This window comes from Loxodonta africana, chromosome 8 (assembly GCF_030014295.1).
Source record: "Loxodonta africana isolate mLoxAfr1 chromosome 8, mLoxAfr1.hap2, whole genome shotgun sequence".
NCBI classification, from domain to species: Eukaryota; Metazoa; Chordata; class Mammalia; order Proboscidea; family Elephantidae; genus Loxodonta; species Loxodonta africana.
The window spans coordinates 60,119,231-60,142,227 of record NC_087349.1 but is presented as its reverse complement, the minus strand read 5'-3'; positions in this window follow the sequence as shown (position 1 = coordinate 60,142,227).

Below are 22,997 nucleotides of genomic sequence, written 5' to 3'. Positions count from 1 at the left end.
TTCCCTGCCCCTCCTATCCCTGATAACATCAAAGAATGTTTCTTGTTTTTTCCCTTTTTCCTGTATGCAGACTTTTTGTTGTTACTTTATAATAGCGGTCTCATACAATATTTGTCCTTTTGTGATTAAATTATTTCACTCAGCATAATGTCCTCCAAGTTTATCCACATTGTGAGATGTCTCGCAGATTAGTCATTATCCTTTATCATTGAGTAGTACTCCATTGTGTGTATGTACCAGTTTGTTAATCCATTCATCTGTCAATGGTCACTCAGGTTGTTTCCATCTTTTTGCTATTGTGAATAATGAACACGGGTGTGCACATGTCTATTCGAGTGATGGCTCTTACTTCTTCAGGGTATATATATCTAGGAGTGGGATTGCTGGATGATATGGTATTTCTATGCCTAGCTTTTTGAGGAAGTGCCATACCATTTTCCAAAGTGGTTGTACTATTTTACATTCCCATCAACAGTGTACAAGAGTTCCAATTTCCCCACAATCTCATCAACATTTGTTATTTTGTTTTTCTTAGTGCCAGTAATATCTGGGTGAGATGCTATCTCACTGTAGTTCTGACTTGCATCTCTATAGCTAATGATCACAAGCATTTCTTCATATGTTTGTCAGCTGCCTGAATGTCTTCTTTGGTAAAGTGTCTGCTCATATCCTTTGCTCATTTAATTGACCTGCTTGTCTTTTTTATTGTTGAGATGTTGAAGCTTTCTGTAAATTTTAGAGATTAGTCCCTTGTCAGATATGTCATAGCCAAAAATTTTTTCCCAGTCTGTAGGTTCTCTTTTGACTCTTTTGGAGATGTCTTTTATTGAGCGTAAGTGTTTAATTTTTGGAGGTCCCATTGATCTAGTTCATTTGTGCTGTGCAATTGTAGTTATATTTGATACTCTAGTTACGCCATATATTAGGGCCACTAGTGTTGTCCCAGGAAGCCCTGGTGGTGTAGTGGTTAAGAGCTATAGCTGCCAACCAAAAGGTTGGCAGCTCAAATCCACCAGGGGCTCCTTGGAAACTCTATAGGGCAGTTCTACTCTGTCCTATAGAGTTGCTATGAGTTGGAATCAACTCGATGGCAACAGATTTGTTTTTTGGTTTTTTTTTTTCATTGTTGTCCCTATTTTTTCCTCCATGGTCTTTATAGTTTTAAGTTTTATATATTTAGGTCTTTGATCCATTTTGTGTTAAGTTTTTGTGTATAGCGTGAGTTATGGATCCTGTTTCATTTTTTTACAAGTAGACATCCAGTTTTGCCCACCCCATTTGTTGAAGAGTCTATCTCTTGCCCCATTTAAAGGTCTTTAGCCCTTATTGAAGATCAGCTGACCATACATGGAAGGATTTACATCTAGGTTCTCAATTCTGTGCCATTGGTCTATGTTGTCTGTCATCGTACCAGTACCAGGCTGTTTTGCCTACCGGGGGGCCTTCTACATTGTTTTTCTTCAATATTGCTTTACTTATCCAGGGCCCCTTTCCTTTTCCATATAAAGATGGTGATTAGTTTGTCCATCTCAGAAATAGAACGTTGCTGGAATTTGAATTCAGATTGGATCACATCTGTAGATCGCTTTGGGTAGTACTGATATTTTCACAATGTTGAGTCTTCCTATCTAAGAGCATGGCATGTTTTTCCATTTAATTAGGTGTCTTTTGGTTTCTCGCAGTAGTGTTTTGTAGTTTTCTTTGAATAGGTCTTTTATGTCCCTGGTTAGATTTATTCCTAAGTATTTTACCTTTTTGAGTGTTATTATAAATAGTATTGTTTTCCAATCTCCTTTTCGAAGTTCTCCTTGTTGGTGTATAGTAATCCAACTGATTTTTGTATGTTAATCTTCTATCGTGCTACTTTGCTGAATCCTTCTATTAGTTCCAGTAGCTTTCTTGTGGAATCTTTGGAATTTTCTATGTATAAGATCATATTGTCTGCAAATAGGGATAGTTTTACTTCTTCCTTACCAATTTGTATGCCCTTTATTTCCTTTTCTTGTTTTATTGCTGTAGCTAAGACTTCAAGTACAATGTTGGAAAACAGTGATGATAAAAGATATCCTTGTCTGATTCCCATTCTCAGGGGAATGCTTTCAGTCTCTCTTCATTGACAATAATGTTGGCTGTTGGTTTTGTATAAATGTCCTTTATTATTTTGAGGAATTTCCTTTCTATTCCTATTTTGCTCAGAGTTTTTTTTTACCAGGAACAGGTGTTGGGCTTTATCAAATGCCTTTTCTGCATTGATTGAGATGATCACATGGTCCTTTGTTTTATTTGTGTGGTGGATTATGTTGATTGATTTTCTAATGCTGAGCCATCCTCGCATACCTGGTATGAATTCCATTTGTCATGATGTTTTATTTATGTATTTATTTTTAATCTCCTGTTGAATTCTATTGGCTAGGTTTTTGTTGAGAATTTTTGCATCTATAGTCCTGAGGGATATTGGTCTGTAATTTTCTATTTTTGTGGGGTCTTTGCCTGGTTTTGGTATCAGGGTTATATTGGCTTCATAGAAAGAACTTAAGAGTATTCCTTCCTTTTCTATGCTCTGAAATAGTTTGAGTAGTATTGGTGTGAGCTCTTCTCTGAACGTTTGGTACAATTCTCCTGTGAAGCTGTTCAGGCCAGGGCATTTTTTTTGTTGGGAGTTTTTTTTAAATTACCTCTTCAATCTGTTCGTTTGTTATGGGTCTGTTCAGATTTTCTCAGTTTGTGTTAGTTTAGGTAGTGTGTTTCTAGAAATTTGTCCATTTCCTCTAGGTTTTCAAATTTGTTGGAGTACAATTTTTCATAGTACTCTGTTATGATACTTTTTATTTCAGTTGGTTCTGCTGTAATGTCACCCATTTCATTTCTTATTCAGTTTATTTGCTTACTCTCCTGGTTTTCTTTTGTCAAGTTGGACAATGGTACGTTGATTTTGTTGATCCCTTCAAAAAAACAACTTCTGGTTTTGTTAATTCTTTTTTATTTGTTTTGCTCTGTTTCATTTATATCTGCTCTAATCTTTATTATTTCCTTTCTTCTGCTGACTGTGGGCTTCTTTTGCTGCTCTTTCTATTTGTTCGAGTTGTAGGCTTAATGTGTTGATTGAGTCCTTTTTTCTTTTTTGATGTGTGCATTTATTGCTATACATTGTCCCCTGAGCACTGCTTTTACTGTGTCACAAAGGTTTTCTAAGACATGTTTTCATTCTCATTTGATTCTAGGAATTTTTTTTTAATTTCATCTTCAATTTCTTCTATTACTCACTGGTTTTTAAGTAAGGTGTTATTCAGTTTCCATGTATTTGATTTATTTTCCTTGCTTTTCCTGTTATTGATTTCTATTTTTTATGGCATTGTGATCAGAGAAAATATTTTTTGTTATTTCAGTGTTTCAGATTCTATTACAGCTTGTTTTGTGGCCTAAAATGTGACCTACTCTGGAGAATGATTCAAGTGCACTGGAAAATAATGTGTGCTTTGCTGCTGTTAGGTGGAGTGTTCTATATATGTTTATGTGGTCAAGTTGGTTGACTGTGGCAATTAGGTCTTCTGTATTTTTGTTGAATTTCTTTCTATTTGTTCTGTCCTTCACCTAAAGTGTTGTGTTGAAGTCTCCTACTTTTATTGTGAAACTGTCTGTTTCTCTTTTCAGTGCTGTTAGAGTTTATGTATTTTGACACCCTTTCTTTGGGTGCATATATATTTATTATGATTATGTACTCTTGGTGAATTGATTCTTTAATCATTATATAATATCTTTATTTATCTTTTATGGTGGATTTTGCCTCAAAGTCTATTTTATCAGAGATTAATATTGCCACTCCTGGTCTTTTTGGTTATTGTTTGCTTGGTAGATTTTTTTCCATCCTTTGAGTTTTAGTTTATTAAAGTCTTCATGTCTAAGGTATGCCTCTTGTAGACAGCATGTTGATGGGTTGTGTTTTTTTAATCCATTCTGCTACTCTCTTTCTCTTTACTGGTGCATTTAAGCTATTTATATTCAGTGTGATTATTGATAGGTTATGTGTTTACTGCTGTCATTTTGTTGTGATTTGCATGTGTGTGTGCATGGTGTTGAAGATTTCTTTATTCTACTTAATTTTTGGTGGTGATTTTTTTTTTGTTTGTGGATGTTCTTCTCATTTCTTTTGTTGTTATTGATTTTGTGAATACTGAGACTTTTTTGATAAATAGGTTTTTACTTTTTAAATTTTTATCACATAAGTAATACATATTTGTGGTAATGTATTCAAATAGTAGAGAATTATGTAGAGACAAAAGTAAAATTCTGTTATCTCACCAGTATTCCATATTTGCTCCCTATGTTAATAGTTGTATATGTCCACGTGTGTGTATGGGAGCATATGCATGTATCCTTTCAGATATTTTCTGTGCCTTTGCAGGGAAATGATTTTTCTATATAAATGGAATCATAGTATCAACACTGTTCTACTCATTGTGTATTTTTTACATCTTTCCTCATCAGTATATACAGTTATAAGGTCCCCATGATTCAAAGCCAACTCACTGGCAATTAACAACACCACCACTTCTATCTTTATAATGCTACACTTAGATTTATCCATCTCCTATAGACGGACTTTTACATTGTTAGGGGAAAAACAAAGTTATGTATTCCTATCTTACTTATTTTACTAAAATATCAGATAGATTAAAGGCTTACAATGCAAAAAATGAAAGTACAAGTGTACTAAGAGGAAACACACATGATTTTTAATTTTTATCCTCTGGGAGAGGAGATGGTCATTTTAAACATGGAATGAAACTGAACTTACAAAGGAAAACACTGATATACTTGACTACATAAAAATTTAAAAACGTCACTGAGCAAAAAAATATATATATATTAAGTATAAACCATAAATCACAATCTAGGAAAAATATTTTAAATGTAAATGACAGATAAAGGACTCATTTCCTCAAAATGCAAAAAACCTCTTACAAATTAAAAAAAAAAAAAATACTCATGAACCACTAAATAAAAAAATGAGAAAAAGATGTGAGCTGACACTTCATTGAGAAAGAAATATAAGTGGCCAAAAAAACCAACAAAATAAAAAACGAAAGAGAGAGAGAAGAGGCAGAAAAAAAAAAAGCATAAAAGACGAACTAGCTCACCCGTAAAGAAATATAATTTAAAACAAAAATTAACAACTTTGATAATACTAATTGTTGGGATGGTATAAAGAGTTATTCTTTTACATGGTGGAAGTGTAAATTGGTGTGATCTTCTTGGAGGGCAAATTGGGAATATTAACCTTCTAAGTACACATAAACTCTCACTCAGGAATTCCACTTCTGGCAATAATTAAGTAAATATAAAGATACATGTACAAGAATATTTATTACAGTATTTTTGAATAGCTAGTTCTCAAATTTCAATGAATTTAATTTAGGAAAATAGCATGTGAAAACTATTCCTTGGAATAAATTTGATTAACCACTAGATGTCAGGACTGTTCCACAAAAAACTAAACCTATCGTCCAGTGTATCAGTTGAATTTGGAGATTGGAAAGAACTTCAGATATCTGGCCCCTTTGTTTACACATAATCAACTCGATGGCAACGGGTTTACACATGCCATCCAGTGCAACTCTAAAACGAGAACAATTTGCCACATCACAAAGTACTTTGCAAAACAGAACATTCTGGAGGCAGGGCCAAGATGGCGGACTAGGTGGACTCTACCGCGGATCCCTCTTGCAACAAAGACTCGGAAAAACAATTGAATCGATCACATACATAACAATCTACGAACCCTGAACAACAAACACAGATTTAGAGACAGAAAACGAACAAATACGGGGAGGCAGCGATTGTTTTCAGAGCCTGGAGCCAGCGTACCAGTCAGGTGACCTTCGGTGCCCGATTTGGGGCAGAGCCCAGGGGGGTAGACGGCACAAACAAGGGGCCCAGCCCTGGCCCCCGAACTCATTCCGGGAGGGGGCCCAGGCGGTTCGCGAAGGCGGCGTGGCGACGCAGCCGGTGGGAGAAGTCCCCGGGAGGCAGCGACTGGTCTTGGAGCAGGGAGAGCGGCGTCCCAGCTGGGGAACCATCCCGCCGGAATTTTGACTGGGAGCAGGCACGGCATAGGTGTGGAGAGCTGCTCCATCCCCCTGAACTAGCCCCGGGGGGGGGCCCAGCAGGTTCGCACAGGAGGTGTGGCGACGCGGCCGGTGGGGGAGGTCCCCGGGGGGCAGCGACTGTTCTTGGAGCGGGGAGAGCGGCGTCCCAGCCAGGACGTGCGGTCACGGCACAGGCGCGGGGAGCTGCTCCGCTCGCCTGAGCTGACCCCGGGGGGGAGTCCAGCCGGTTCTCGGAGGCGGCGCAGCGACGCGGCTGGCGGGACGGGGAGTCCCCGGGAGGTAGCGACTGATTTTGGAGTCGGGAGTGCACCGTCCCAGTAGGGGAACCTTGACACTGGACGTGGGGCTGGCAGCAGAGGATCTGACCGTGACTCCAGCGGGCCAGACCCCCCAGGGGCAATCTCCACACAGCCAGCACACATAGGCGAGGCACCCCGCAGAAATCTCAGATATAATAGTCATTCCAAGCAAGACAAGCAACTCTGGCTATATTCTGAGGTGCTACTCTCCTATCTCTCTGATCCCTCCCCCACCCTCCCCAGGCGGCTTCATTAACATCCGAATAGCCTGAGCCAGAGGGAGAACTCTGATAGGGATCTGACTGCATTTTTTTTTAGCGGATTTTCTGGAAAAACTAGTTTCCCAGTGATGGCTCGGAGACAGCAGTCCATATCAAACCACATAAAGAAGCAGACCATGACAGCTTCTCCAACCCCCCAAACAAAAGAATCAGAATCTTTCCCAAATGAAGATACAATCCTGGAATTATCAGATACAGAATATAAAAAACTAATTTACAGAATGCTTCAAGACATCACAAACGAAATAAGGCAAACTGCAGAAAAAGCCAAGGAACACACCGATAAAACTGTTGAAGAACTCAAAAAGATTATTCAAGAACATAGTGGAAAAATTAATAAGTTGCAAGAATCCATAGAGAGACAGCATGTAGAAATCCAAAAGATTAACAATAAAATTACAGAATTAGACAACACAATAGGAAGTCAGAGGAGCAGACTCGAGGAATTAGAATGTAGACTGGGACATCTGCAGGACCAGGGAATCAACACCAACATAGCTGAAAAAAAATCAGATAAAAAAATTAAAAAAATGAAGAAACCCTAAGAATCATGTGGGACTCTATCAAGAAGGATAACTTGCAGGTGATTGGAGTCCCAGAACAGGGAGGGGGGACAGAAAACACAGAGAAAATAGTTGAAGAACTCCTGACACAAAACTTCCCTGACATCATGAAAGACGAAAGGATATCTATCCAAGATGCTCATCGAACCCCATATAAGATTGATCCAAAAAGAAAAACACCAAGACATATTATCATCAAACTCGCCAAAACCAAAGATAAACAGAAAATTTTAAAAGCAGCCAGGGAGAAAAGAAAGGTTTCCTTCAAGGGAGAATCAATAAGAATAAGTTCAGCCTACTCAGCAGAAACCATGCAGGCAAGAAGGGAATGGGACGACATATACAGAGCACTGAAGGAGAAAAACTGCCAGCCAAGGATCATATATCCAGCAAAACTCTCTCTGAAATATGAAGGCAAAATTAAGATATTTACAGATAAACACAAGTTTAGAGAATTTGCAAAAACCAAACCAAAGCTACAAGAAATACTAAAGGATATTGTTTGGTCAGAAAACCAATAATATCAGATACCAGCACAACACAAGGTCACAAAACAGAACGTCCTGATACCAACTCAAATAGGGTAATCACAAAAACAAAAAAATTAAGATTACTTAAAAAAAATAATAATAATACACATAACAGGGAATCATGGAAGTCAATAGGTAAAAGATCACAATAATCAAAAAGAGGGACTAAATACAGGAGGCATTGAACTGCGAGATGGAGAGTGATACAAGGCGATATAGAACGATACAAGTTAGGTTTTTACTTAGACAAATAGGGGTAAATAATAAGGTAACCACAAAAAGGTATAACAACTCCATAACTCAAGATAAAAGCCAAGAAAAACGTAACAACTCAACTAACATAAAGTCAAACACTATGAAAATGAGGATCTCACAATTTACTAAAAAAAAGTCTCAGCACAAAAAAGTATGTGGAAAAATGAAATTGCCAACAACACACATGAAAAGGCATCAAAATGACAGCACTAAAAACTTATTTATCTATAATTACGCTGAATGTAAATGGACTAAATGCACCAATAAAGAGACACAGAGTCACGGACTGGATAAAGAAACACGATCCATCTATATGCTGCCTACAAGAGACACACCTTAGACTTAGAGACACAAACAAACTAAAACTCAAAGGATGGAAAAAAATATATCAAGCAAACAATAAGCAAAAAAGAAGAGGAGGAGCAATATTAATTTCTGACAAAATAGACTTTAGACTTAAATCCACCACAAAGGATAAAGAAGGACACTATATAATGATAAAAGGGACAATTGATCAGGAAGACATAACCATATTAAATATTTATGCACCCAATGACAGGGCTGCAAGATACATAAATCAAATTTTAACAGAATTGAAAAGTGAGATAGACACCTCCACAATTATAGTAGGAGACTTTAACACACCACTTTCGGAGAAGGACAGGACATCCAGTAAGAAGCTCAACAGAGACACGGAAGACCTACTTACAACAATCAACCAACTTGACCTCATTGACCTATACAGAACTCTCCACCCAACTGCTGCAAAGTATACTTTCTTTTCTAGCGCACATGGAACATTCTCTAGAATAGACCACATATTAGGTCATAAAACAAACCTTTGCAGAGTCCAAAACATCGAAATATTACAAAGCATCTTCTCAGACCACAAGGCGATAAAACTAGAAATCAATAACAGAAAAACTAGGGAAAAGAAATCAAATACTTGGAAAATGAACAATACCCTCCTGAAAAAAGACTGGGTTATAGAAGACATCAAGGAGGGAATAAGGAAATTCATAGAATGCAACGAGAATGAAAATACTTCCTATCAAAACCTCTGGGACACAGCAAAAGCAGTGCTCAGAGGCCAATTTAAATCGATAAATGCACACATACAAAAAGAAGGAAGAGCCAAAAGCAGAGAACTGTCCCGGCAACTTGAACAAATAGAAAGTGAGCAACAAAAGAACCCATCAGGCACCAGAAGAAAACAAATAATAAAAATTAGAGCTGAACTAAATGAATTAGAGAACAGAAAAACAATTGAAAGAATTAACAAAGCCAAAAGCTGGTTCTTTGAAAAAATTAACAAAATTGATAAACCATTGGCTAGACTGACTAAAGAAATACAGGAAAGGAAACAAATAACCCAAATAAGAAATGAGAAGGACCACATCACAACAGAACCAAATGAAATTAAAAGAATCATTTCAGATTACTACGAAAAATTGTACTCTAACAAATTTGAAAACCTAGAAGAAATGGATGAATTCTTGGAAAAACACCACCTACCTAAACTAACACATTCAGAAGTAGAACAACTAAATAGACCCATAACAAAAAAAGAGATTGAAACGGTAATCAAAAAACTTCCAACAAAAAAAAGCCCTGGCCCGGACGGCTTCACTGCAGAGTTCTACCAAACTTTCAGAGAAGAGTTAACACCACTACTACTGAAGGTATTTCAAAGCATAGAAAATGACAAAGGCCCAGTGTCAGTTAATTGGGGAAAAGATAGTCTTTTTAACAAATGGTGCTGGCATAACTGGATATCCATTTGCAAAAAAATGAAACAGGACCCATACCTCACACCATGCCCAAAAACTAACTCCAAGTGGATCAAAGACCTAAACATAAAGACTAAAACGATAAAGATCATGGAAGAAAAAATAGGGACAACCCTAGGAGCCCTAATACAAGGCATAAACAGAATACAAAACATTACCAAAAGTGATGAAGAGAAGCCCGATAACTGGGAGCTCCTAAAAATCAAACACCTATGCTCATCTAAAGACTTCACCAAAAGAGTAAAAAGACCACCTACAGACTGGGAAAGAATATTCAGCTATGACATCTCAGACCAGCGCCTGATCTCTAAAATCTACATGATTCTGTCAAAACTCAACCACAAAAAGACAAACAACCCAATCAAGAAGTGGGCAAAGGATATGAACACACATTTCACTAAAGAAGATATTCAGGCAGCCAACAGATACATGAGAAAATGCTCTCTATCATTAGCCATTAGAGAAATGCAAATTAAAACTACAATGAGATTCCATCTCACACCAACAAGGCTGGCATTAATCCAAAAAACACAAAATAATAAATGTTGGAGAGGCTGCGGAGAGATTGGAACTCTTATACACTGCTGGTGGGAATGTAAAATGGTACAACCACTTTGGAAATCTATCTGGCGTTATCTTAAACAGTTAGAAATAGAACTACCATACAACCCAGAAATCCCACTCCTCGGAATATACCCTAGAGATACAAGAGCCTTCACACAAACAGATATATGCACACCCATGTTTATTGCAGCTCTATTTACAATAGCAAAAAGCTGGAAGCAACCAAGGTGTCCATCAATGGATGAATGGGTAAATAAATTGTGGTATATTCACACAATGGAATACTACGCATCGATAAAGAACAGTGACGAATCTGTGAAACATTTCATAACATGGAGGAACCTGGAAGGCATTACGCTGAGCGAAATTAGTCAGAGGCAAAAGGACAAATATTGTATAAGACCACTATTATAAGATCTTGAGAAATAGTAAAAACTGAGAAGAACACATACTTTTGTGGTTACGAAGGGGGGAGGGAGGGAGGGAGGGAGAGGGTTTTTTATTGATTAATCAGTAGATAAGAACTGCTTTAGGTGAAGGGAAAGACAACACTCAATACATGGAAGGTCAGCTCAATTGGACTGGACCAAAAGCAAAGAAGTTTCCGGGATAAAATGAATGCTTCAAAGGTCAGCGGAGCAAGGGCGGGGGTCTGGGGAACATGGTTTGCGGGGACTTCTAAGTCAATTGGCAAAATAATTCTATTATGAAATCATTCTGCATCCCACTTTGAAATGTGGCGTCTGGGGTCTTAAATGCTAACAAGCGGCCATCTAAGATGCATCAATTGGTCTCAACCCACCTGGAGCAAAGGAAAATGAAGAACACCAAGGTCACACGACAACTAAGAGCCCAAGAGACAGAAAGGGCCACATGAACCAGAGACCTACATCATCCTGAGACCAGAAGAACTAGTTGGTGCCCGGCCACAATCGATGACTGCCCTGACAGGGAGCACAACAGAGAACTCCTGAGGGAACAGGAGATCAGTGGGATGCAGACCCCAAATTCTCATAAAAAGACCATACTTAATGGTCTGACTGAGACTAGAGGAATCCCGGCGGCCATGGTCCCCAGACCTTCTGTTGGCACAGGACAGGAACCATCCCCAAAGACAACTCATCAGACATGAAAGGGACTGGGCAGCGGGTGGGAGAGAGATGCTGATGAAGAGTGAGCTAATTATATCAGGTGGACACTTGAGAGTGTGTTGGCAACTCTTGTCTGGAGGGGGATGGGAGGATAGAGAGAGAGGGAAGCTGGCAAAATTGTCACGAAAGGAGAGACTGAAAGGGCTGACTCAATAGGGGAAGAGCAAGTGGGAGTACGGAGTAAGATGTATGTAAACCTATATGTGACAGACTGATTGGATTTGTAAACGTTCACTTGAAGCTTAATAAAAGTTAACAAAAACAAACAAACAAAAAAAACAGAACATTCCAGAAAGTGATCTTCAAATTTTCTTTTAAAAAATGTTTTTCTCATGAAGAAGTCTCAACGAGTTTTTATGTACTTTTAAGTGATTTTAATCCAAAAGGCTCCAAAATTGGGTAGGCTCATTTGTGTGATTTGGGGGCTTCCAGAAGGAACTCAGGCTTCAAAGAATCTCACCCTTAGCGTGCGCAATACCTGAAATGCCACCACTGAGGATTCATCTTGGGGAGCTTAAGAGTTTCCAATCTTTAAACCCGTTATTGTCATTTCCAACTCATAGCAACCCTATAGGACAGAGCAGAACTGCTCCATAGTGTTTCCAAGAAGCGTCTGCTGGATTCAAATTGCCAACCTTTTGATTAGCAGCCGAGTTCTTAACCACTGCAGCACCGGGCTCCTTCCAGTCTTCAGGAGTAGCGTACTAAACTGTAAATACCTCTGGATAAAGTGACCCCTCAGCACTGTTACTGAATAGTTTTAAAGATTCATCGAGTTTTGAACAAGAACAAGGTCCACTGTGACTGAGACATAAGACAGGTGCCTAAGAAAAGGGATGGGGTGGGGTGAGAGCACACTAGGAGGAGGTGGTCTTCCTGGGCTCCCCATGTCCACTCTATTGCTCATTAAGCCAGGTATGACACAACTCAGTGTGACATTAGCACTGAGAATTTTAAATACATTGAGAAACCAAAGACACTAGATGACAGTTTATCAAAATTCATATTGTCACAGATATTTCCTAATGTTCTTTTATCAAGCTGCACACTCTAGACTGATCTAAAATAAGCAAGAAAACTGTATTAAGAAAGAGACATCCCATGTGCATTTCCAGACTCATAAACTAATTGTTAAGTCAAATCCACATTTAGTTTCTGATTAAGGAGTTCCAAATATAAGAATTGCAATGTGGACACAGGGCTAAATAAACGTTTGGTCATAAAATAAGAATTTCTTCATCAAAGAAGAAGTAGAAGATGCAGGTAATAACTTTTAGAAATAATCACTCATTAATTTAGCTTTGTATCAAGTATAATAAAATTATAATAATGCAAAGGGCTACAAAGACCTCCCCTTGAGAAAACAAAACACAGAATACAAGATCTGAAAATGCAGCTGCTTTTTAAACAGATTTAGTTTGAAAGGAAACATAGTAACAAAGTGATATTTTTAGGTATATTTAGCTAGCGATATCAATCAATTCCAATTATTATTTTCCTGTGGTGCATTCTATCATTTTCAAAGCAGGTTTACATACATTCTTTTATTTGATTTTTTTCCTGAAGAATTACTTTTTGGGGGTTGATATAAAAAAATACTAACAGCCTATTATCAATTTTCTCTAGCCCGCCTATAACGTTCACTTAAATACTCTTTAACCTTCAGCGCTTCAAAAAGAGGCAAGTAGTCTAATTACTGAATTTGTGGACAAACTTTAAAAAGATAATAATGGCATCAATTGCCCAGTCCTCTACCCCTCACTTCCAATCCCTAGACCTAGAACGCCCTCACAGCTCTGGCGCTCAACTCCTTAGGATGAACATGGCTTACGACTGATGAAACATGAATGGCTTTCTCTGGACCACGGCTCATCTGCACAGGTCCTGTATTTCCTGCCCTAGAATTCAAAGACTAGGCCTGGGTCTTTATCCTAACATGATGGAAGCATAGTGTAGTAGCTCCAGGCTGGGTCCTTTGGTTGTGTCTTCTCCACCTAACCCAACTCATGTCCTTTAGAGCAAAACTAACTTCTTATTGCACCCCTCCCCAATGCTGTTCCATCAGAAGTGTTATTTTTCATTCACATATTTCCCTTAAAATCCTACTCCCAAAACTAGAAGTTGCTAAATTCATTTTATTTATGAAGGGCAATTTACCAGAAAATGGTTCTGGTTTATACTGTATTCTTTTGGATTCATAATATATTTTGGATGACACCATACTCACTATCTGAATCCAAACAATGGTATGGACTTGGCTTCTCTGTTTTCCATGGGTAAATCAAACATCTACAGAGAAGAATTCTGATACACGATATGAAACTTGCTGCTGTTAGGTGCCGTAAAGTCAATTCTGACTCAGCAACCCTAAGTACAACAGAACTTAACACTGCCTGGTCCTGTGCCATCTTTACAATCGTTGCCATGTTTGAGTCCGTTGTTGCAGCTACTGTGTCAATCCATCTCATTGAGGATGTCCACTTTTTTGCTGACCCTCTACTTTACCACGTAGGATGTCCTTCTTCAGGGACCGGTCCCTCTTGATAACACGTCCAAAGTATGTAAGACAAAGTCTTACATTGTTTCCATGGGTGTTGATTGTGGATCCAAGTAAAATAAAATCCTTGACAACTTCAGTATTTTCTCCATTTATCATGATGTTGCTTATTGGTTCAGTTGTGAGAATTTTTGTTTTGTGTTAAGGTGTAATCCATATTGAAGGCTGTGGTCTTTGATCTTCATCAGTAAGTTCTTCAAGTTCTCTTCGCTTTCAGCAAGCAAGGTTGTGTCATCTGTATACCACAGGTTGTTAATGAGTCTTCCTCCAATTCTGATGCCATGTTCTTCTTTATATAATTCAGCTTCTCAGATTATTTGCTCAGCATACAAACTGAGTACGTATGGTGAAAGGATACACACCCTTCCTGATTTTAAACCACACAGTATTCCCTTGTTCTATTTGAAAGGCTTCCTCTTGATCTATGTACAGGTTCTAGATGAGCACAATTAAGTGTTTCGGAATTCTCATTCTTTGAATGTTATCCATAATTTGTTATGATCCACACAAATGCCTTTACATAGTCGATAAAACACAGGTAAACATTTTTCTGGTATTCTCTGCCTTCAGCCAAGATCCACCTGACATCAGCAATCATATCCCTCATTTCACATCCTATTCTGAATCCAACTTGAATTTCTGGCAGTTACCTGTAGATGTATTACTGCAATTGTTTTTGAATTATCTTTAGCAAAATTTTACTTGAATGTGGTATTAATGATATTGTCCGATAATTTCTGCATTCTGTTGGATTGCCTTTCTTTGGAATGGGCTCAAATATGGATCTCTTCCAATCAGTTGGCCAGGCAGCTGTCTTCCAAATTTATTGGCATAGATGAGTGAGCACTTCCAGCATTGCATCCATTTTTTGAAACATCTCAATTGGTATTCTGTAAAATTCCTGGAGCCTTATTTTTCGCCAGTGCCTTCAGTGCAGCTTGAACTTCTTCCTTCGGTACCATTTGTTCTTGATCATATGCTGCTTCTTGAAATGGCTGAACATCAACCAATTCTTTTTGGTACAGTGACTCTGTATATTCCATCTCTTTATTCTTCCTGCATCGTTCAATATTTTGCCATAGAATTTTCAATATTGCAAACATGAGGCAATAGTAAAGCAATACTTAAAAAAAAAAATACACTGTACATTCACAAAAACCCTTTGAAAGAAGAGAGGTATTACTGGTCTCGAAGATGTAGAAAATGAGAAAAAGGAACAGGGCATTTCAGACACATATCCAAGGTTCCCCACCTAGTAAAAGATCTCAGTTCTCCTGATTCCATGTCCAACATGCTCTCTGCTGCATCCTACTTGACAAGTTGATGAGAGACACAGTCCATGGGCATCTCAAACAATATACTGGATTCGTTTACTCTTCAAAGCTATTTAGGTAGTGGAATCTTAACATTCATATATTTATACATAATCTTGTATGTGCTGATTTGAGGTACATCATCTCAACCTGTGTAACTGTCAAGATCTATTTTGCTCTCTGTCCTCTTTCCACAGTGGGAACCACTTGAGCCCATCAAGAAAGTATTTAACATTTGGTTTGGGTTTGTGGGGTGTAATGGCTTGCTTTTTGCGTGGCCTTTCTAGCCATGGGCTTGTAACTTCCACCCAGGTGGTTGGGTGGGACTGTGTAACAGGATAATTGTGGCCCACTAAAGGGACTGGTCAGTTTTGCCATCCTGCTGGGTTTGAAATGAGCCACCCCAGGGGCAGGAAAGAGCCCACTACCACCAAGGAAGGAAAGACTCGCAGGACAGACCCGCAGCAGACAGCTTAGTGGGCTTCCTGGCCCACAGAGCTAGGAAGCTGAGAGCACCTTATGGGCAGAGACTGAGGACCAGGGAGAGGCATGCCTGAGAGCATGGCTGGGAAGAGGCTGTCCTGATGGAAGAACTGTATTCTTGAGTGTTCTTGGGCCTGAACTGTTAAACCCCATAATCGTGAGTGGTGAGTTCTGTGTGGCCATTGCAATGAATTATCAAACCCGGTAGAGAGTGCTATGGGAGGGACGGTTGTTGTCAGAATTGACACAGATGGCAAAGAGAGGAAGCTTTTCTGGCCTCTGCCTCATAGGAGTCAGTCTTGAGCTATTGATCTTGGTTTTCCTTACTCCTTGTGAAGTTACATGAGGTCAGACACCACCTCAAGACGTTTTTACAGTTTGGTAAATTGGTGTTTTGATATCACTCTTTCTTTCAAAGTAATGAAAAAGGACATATATTTCTCTGACTGCAACTATTCTGGGGCTGTTTAAAAGATGAGGGCCTGTTGCTTTGATAGTAGGAACAGTGAGGTCAGTGGGAGAATCCTTTGTACAAGGCTATCAGAAAGCGTACCATAACATTCTTTAATTGTAGTCATCTTCACATCCCTTTGAAGAAATAGGAAAACTGACTTCCTTGTTTCTGGAGCTGAATCTTGAAGAACATAGCTATTCTACAAGAAGTAGTTAATACTTAAAACAGAAAAATCAAACCAGGATCATTAATTTTCTTAACGCTACTACAGCTCCAATCGCAGTAGTCATAAGAATCATGGCAAAGATGATAGTAGTGGTGGTATAAGTCCATAAAAACCCAAAGTCCATAAGCCCCTGTAAAATGTGAAGCAAAAATAGAGATCTGATTTTATATACTTATTTTTATGACCGGCACTAACATCCTCTGGAAACCCTGGTGGCATAGTGGTTAAGTGCTACAGCTGCGAACCAAAATGTCTGCAGTTCAAATCCACCAGGCGCTCCTTGGAAATTCTACTGGGCAGTTCTACTCTGTCCTATAGGGTTTCCATGAGTCAGAATCAACTCAACGGCAACAGGTATTTTTTTTTTTAACATCATTTGGGTTGGATATCAGATAATAATAAAATAAATAGTAATTGTAGTATATACATAATATAAAAAACATACTTAACTAGGTGCTTTAGCTGCATTTTCTTCACAAGATTATTGGGTCTAATCTTCACAATAATAATCATAGAAGGTAGATAGCATTGCTCTTGTTGCAATTGAAAATCTGAAGTTCAGAGGTTAAGTAATTTTCCTATTGCCACATAGCGACAAGAAGGCAGTTTAGATAAGAATCCCAGGTCTGCCTGTCTCTAAAGCCAGTGTAATGTCTTCCCCAAAGTCCTCAGGCAGGACTGGCTACATAATTGGTGGCGCCCAGTACAAAATAGAAATGCAGGGCCCCTTATTCAAAACTTAAGAATTTCAAGATGGCAACAACAGAGTATTAAACCAAGTTCAAGGCCCTTGTGAGTGCAGGGCCCTGCATGACTACACAGCACACCCATAAAGAAAGCCCTGCCATCATGTCACACTGCCTTCTAAAAGCCTAAGTCTGGCAGGAGTTGGGGGGAGCAGGTATGACTTATTTGTCCTTGGTATGACTTATGTCTTTGTCAACTTTTTAAGGTTAGTTTTTGTTACTTCACTTCTGGAAGCACTGCTAATTTCTCTTGGCAGTCTGAGTGTCTTTGCTTCTGACAAAGAATTCAGAGACATCTCTGGAAATGAAAACAAATACATAAAAATACAGAAAGACAGGCTACCAGTCTCTAGCTATGTCATTGACAATGGCAGGGTTTTTCAAGTAAAATATGAGTTAAGATGACTTTTTATTTGTTGCCATTTTTCTTTTGGGGGCATCTTAAGTTTGATTTACTTCCTTACACTAGTTCAGCTTTCCTCTTCCAATCCTATCTCAGAACTGTTGCCGCAGGCTTTTATCTTGCTATTTATTTTATTATAGGAAGGCGATATTTCTCAATTCAACTGCTTGAGTCTTGCTGCTGTTGTCAGTCGCTGTAAAGTCAGCTCTCACTCACGATAACCTTAGCATAACAGAATGAAACACTGCCCAGTTCTGTGCCATCTTCATGACTGTTGGTATGTTTCAGTCTGTTGTTGAAGCTGTTGTACTGCCTTCCAACACTATACTGGACAATATTCTGTAAATGAGTCTTGGAATCAGCTATTTCCTTTCCTGCCTAGGAAACTATCAGTTTTATTTTCTTCCTGAAGAGGCTGACCCCAGAAATAGTTTGTTAGTTTGATAAAAACAAATGATATTTTGATGTTTTGTTTTTTTAGTAAGAATGCTTTATCCTTTGTTCCTGGTAACCATATGACAATATAACCACTATGTATATCAGGTCAATTTGACTGCAAAGTTATTTAACTTCTATTTCAAATTCCACATATGCTCAGCTTTCAATTTATTGCTCTGGTAACAAGGGCAGCTACTCATAATCTAACTAAAATTACAAAGAACTCTGCTCCCAACCTAAGTTTCTCACGTCCCTTTCCGCACACATACATTCTTCAGATTAGATTTCAAGAGAATCTGGGATCACGAGAGATGTTTTCTGATATGGAGCAAGAAAGCTAACAGTACTGCGTCATGGCATAGAAACAAATATTCCTCAAGACTGATCTCTGGTATTTGCTCTATGCTTTTTGTATTAGTTACCTTTGGCTGCATAAAAAATTACTCCAAAATTTAGCAGCTTAAAACAACAATAAACATTATCTCAAAAAGTTTGTGTGGGTCACGAAGTTGGCAGCGACTTAGCTGGGTGATTCTCGCTCAGGGTCTCCTAATTAGGTTGCAAACAAGATGTTGGCCAGGGCTGCAGTCATCTGAACAGCTTGACTGGGGTTGGAGAAATCTGCTTCCGAGATAACTCTTATATGGCTGGCAAATTGGTACTGGCTGTTGGCAAGAGGCCTAGGTCCCTTCTATGTTAGCCATAGATCCGCTTGCATGTCATCACAATACAGTAGCTGGCTTCTCCCAGAGGAAGTGATTCAAGAAAGAGAAGGCAGAAGCTGCTATGTCTTTTATGACTTACAATCTCAGAAGCTGTACACCATCATTTCCACAAAATCCTATGGGTAACACAGGTCAGCCTTGTTCAATGTTGGATGGGACCATACAGGGTATGAGTACTAGGAGGCAAGGATCACTAGGGGACAACTCAGAGGCTGGTTACCACATTCATCCTGCCACTTTTTTCATCATACAGGACATGGAAATTCCTTAAGTAAGGAATGTGACCAATCAGTCACTGAAAGGGAATATTCTCCATTACTTATTGTTGAATTTGCACACTTCTTTACAGATTAGTCTATTGAGATATTGTTGACGTTAATAATCATTAAGTCTGACCAGCTTTGAGCACAATGAGAAAGATCTTCTAGACAAAGCTTTTATCTCTGTGATATGCTAGGCAAAATTTGCTTTTCCTCCATCTACATTCTTGGACATACTCCAGTGTCCTAGTGAGCAAAACCTTTCATTCAGACTTAAAGCAAGAGCTTAGATTCTGTTCTGATGGTTAGCTGCTGAAGAATTTTAATTAAGGTCATAATGGCATTTTATTAGGATTATTCTGTTGTCTGTGTACAGGTTGAGTTGGCAGTAGGGAGGAAGATAGAGCAATACTGGAGATAGGGAAACCTGTTAAGAGGCTATTTCAGATAGTCTCTGAATAGGTTTGAATCACAGATAAAATTTTACAGCTCTCAACACTTCCCGAGACTCCTAAAGCTCAGCAATCACTCCTGACCAATGGTGTGCAGGTAAATGTTTAACAACCAACTCGAAATAAATAAATGGCCCTAATTTGTAGCATATGCCAATTTCTGTGGCATAAATACTCCCATCACGGCCAATTTCAAATTACCAACATTATGTCACAGAATGGGAAGCTGGGAAGAGATGTGCACAATCAACTCTTGGCAGACCTATAAGAGCTGGCTCCAACAATCCACTGCTATTTTGAGCTCTTTTAAAGCAGAAGCAGGTTAGCAGGTGAAGGTGAAGATGGCCTTCCTGGGGGCCTGCTTGCTCCAGAGAGGGGTCACTAGGGCCACTAAAGCTTTTCTTCCCCCACTCACCCCATTTATTTATATCAGTATGCATATATAGATCTTTAGTCAATGGGCTATAATCCACTACTATTATTTGATACTCAAATTGTCCCATATTTGGCTGGTGGGAGCCCCTTCAAGCTGGCTCCTATGTCATTTGACATGTCCCCATCATTCTTTGAGCATTTCCTTACTTTCTGGCAGAATAAGTTGTTCTGGGCTCATCCTTTACTTTTTCTACCCCATCTCCGAAATCAGTTTTTTCTTTAAGAAGCTCCGTGCAGAGTATATTTTGAAATGCTGGTCTTGGATAGTGGTTGCAAGTAATCTGCAGTCCTCATTTCTGGTTGTTAAATCAGTCTCATCAACTGGCTAGCATGAAGGGATTCTCTAGCAGTTAGGCTCTCTCAGTGAAACAACAGAACTGAGAGATCTGGATCATGGTGCTTTGTGTAATCAGCTCAAGATGTCAAGCCCGAAGCAGTCTCTGACTTCCAGTACAACACATGGCTGTTGTCTAACACACTATCAGAGATCCATGGGCTTCAGTGTAATGTCAGAACTACCCCCAGGTGACTATAATCCAAAAATAAAAGTTCACTCCAAGTTTCACAGACTTTGAAGTGATATTCCTGTGAGGGCAACTTCTGGTAATCTCAAAGTTTGAAGACTAAGGAAGCACCCCCTACTTAACTATTTGAGAACACCCGATCTCCAAGATCACAAACCACTGGAAAACTCCATTGATGAGGCAAGTCTTATTTCACTGACTTCATTTGGTGTTTCTTTACAGAATGGTAGAACAGTTCAGTGAACTCCTAGAACCATTCTTAGGAATGGTTGGAGAGTCTTATTGCTTCTAGAATTCCATGTTTTCCAATTCCTATTCTATAGGGCTTTTTTTTTTTTTTTTAATAATTTTTATTGTGCTTTGAATTTACAAATCAAGTCAGTCTCTCACACAAAAACCCATACACACCGTGCTACACACTCCCAATTGCTCGCCCCCTAATGAGACAGCCCGCTTTCTCCCTCCACTCTCTCTTTTCGTGTCCGTTTCGCCAGCTTCTAAACCCCTCCACCCTCTGATCTACCCTCCAGGGAGAAGATGCCAACATAGTCTCAAGTGTCCACCTGATCCAAGAAGCTCACTCCTTACCAGGATCCCTCTCCAACCCATTGTCCAGTCCATGTCTGAAGAGTTGGCTTCGGGAATGGTTCCTGTCCTGGGCCAACAGAAGGTCTGGGGGCCATGACCACCGGGGTCCTTCTAGTCTCAGTCAGACCATTAAGTCTGGTCTTATGAGAATTTGGGATCTGCAACCCACTGCTCTCCTGCTCCCTCAGGGGTTCTCTCTTGTGTTCCCTGTCAGGGCAGTCATCGGTTGTAGCTGGGAACCATCTAGTTCTTCTGGTCTCATGTGGCCCTTTCTGTCTCTTGGGCTCATATTGCCTTGTGTCTGTCCTTGGTGTTCTTCATTCTCCTTTGATCCAGGTGGGTTGAGACCAATTGATGCATCTTAGATGGCCGCTTGGTAGCATTTAAGACCCCAGATGCCTCTCTCTAAGGCGGGATGCAGAATGTTAATAGATTTTATTATGCCAATTGACTTAGATGTCCCCTGAAACCATGGTCCCCAGACCCCTGCCCCTGCTACGCTGGCCTTCGAAGCATTCAGATTATTCAGGAAACTGCTTTGCTTTTGGTTTAGTCCAATTGTGCTGACCTTCCCTGTATTGTGTGCTGTCTTTCCCTTCACCTAAAGTAGTTCTTATCTACTAAGTGAATATCCCCTCCCACCCGCCCTCCTTCCCCGCTCTTGTAACCATGAAAGAATGTTTTCTTCTCAGTTTAAACTATTTCTCAATTTTTTTTTTATAAGTGGTCTTACACAATATTTGTCCTTTTGCAGCTGATTTCACTCAGCATAATGCCTTCCAGGTTCCTCCATGTGATGAAATGTTTCACAGATTCCTCACTGTTCTTTATTGATGCATAGTATTCCATTGTGTGAATACACCATACTTTATTTATCCATTCATCCATTGATGGGCACCTTGGTTGCTTCCATCTTTTTGCTATTGTGAACAGTGCTGCAATAAACATAGGTGTGCCTATATCTGTTCGTGTAAAGGCTCTTATTTCTCTAGAATATATTCCAAGGAGTGGGATTGCTAGATCCTATGGTAGTTCTATTTCCAGCTTTTTAAGGAAATGCCAAATCGATTTCCAAAGTGGTTGTACCATTTGACATTCCCACCAGCAGTGTAGAAGTGTTCCAATCTCTCCACAGTCTCTCCAACATTTATTATTTTGTGTTTTTTGGATTAATGCCAGCCTTGCTGGAGTGAGATGAAATCTCACTGTAGTTTTGATCTGCATTTCTATAATGGCTAATGATCGTGAACATTTCCTCATATATCTGTTAGCTACCTGAATGTCTTCTTTAGTGAAGTGTTTATTCATATCTTTTGCTCATTTTTTAATTGGGTTATTTGTCTTTTTGCAGTATCATGTAGATTTTAGAGATCAGATGCTGATCAGAAATGTCATAGCTAAAAACTTTTTCCCAGTCTGTAGGTAGCCTTTTTACTCTTTTGGTGAAGTCTTTGGATGAGCATAGGTGTTTGATTTTTAGGAGTTCCCAGTTATCTAGTTTTTCTTCTCCATTCTTAATAATGTTTTGTACACTGTTTATGCCATGTATTAGGGCTCCTAACCTTGTCCCTAGTTTTTCTTCCATGATCTTTATCGTTTTAGATTTTACATTTAGGTTTTTCATCCATTTTGAGTTAGTTTTTGTGTGTGGAGTGAGGTATGGGTCTTGTTTCATTTTTTTTCCGATGGATATCCAGTTATTCTATAGGGCTTTAAATGGGACTCAATTTACATACATTTGAGACGTATTTCTCAAAAATTTCATCTTAAAGCTCTGAGACAAATGATAGAAGCGGAAACTTATAAAAATACATCTTTTAATAAACATCAAGAAGTACAGTACAGTTTTATCA